This window comes from Lupinus angustifolius, unplaced genomic scaffold (assembly GCF_001865875.1).
Source record: "Lupinus angustifolius cultivar Tanjil unplaced genomic scaffold, LupAngTanjil_v1.0 Scaffold_555, whole genome shotgun sequence".
NCBI lineage: Eukaryota > Viridiplantae > Streptophyta > Magnoliopsida > Fabales > Fabaceae > Lupinus > Lupinus angustifolius.
The window spans coordinates 48,814-49,283 of record NW_017727898.1 but is presented as its reverse complement, the minus strand read 5'-3'; positions in this window follow the sequence as shown (position 1 = coordinate 49,283).

The following is a 470-nucleotide window of genomic DNA, read 5'->3' as shown; positions in this document are numbered from 1 at the left end:
GTATTCTAATGTACAAAAGTGATGAATAGTTAGTTGTTAGAAACAAATAAATAAATAAATAAAGAACAAAAGCATAATAAAGTTAAGTGCCCTTTATTTATTTACTAACTTTCGGGTTCCTTTTATTAACAAACCAAACTTCTTCATTAAGGAAGGTTGGTATTAAAGAATAAATAAATCGCGGAATGTAAATAACAATAAATAAAAGTTAGTTAGTTAGCTTCATCACTTTTGTATATTAAAAGGTGTTTAAACAAATAAATTTATTGATAACACTTTACTATTTTACAATTTACACCTCTTTCAAGATTCAATTGTAGTATAGTATAGGGTTATGTCGAACCACAAGGAATTGCCTAACAAAATGAATCATATGAATGAAGAACTACTTAGACAAATTCTTATGTATTTGAACTACTTAGACAAGTTCTTATGTTTTACTTTGATTAACTAGAAACACCAAGGTCTGA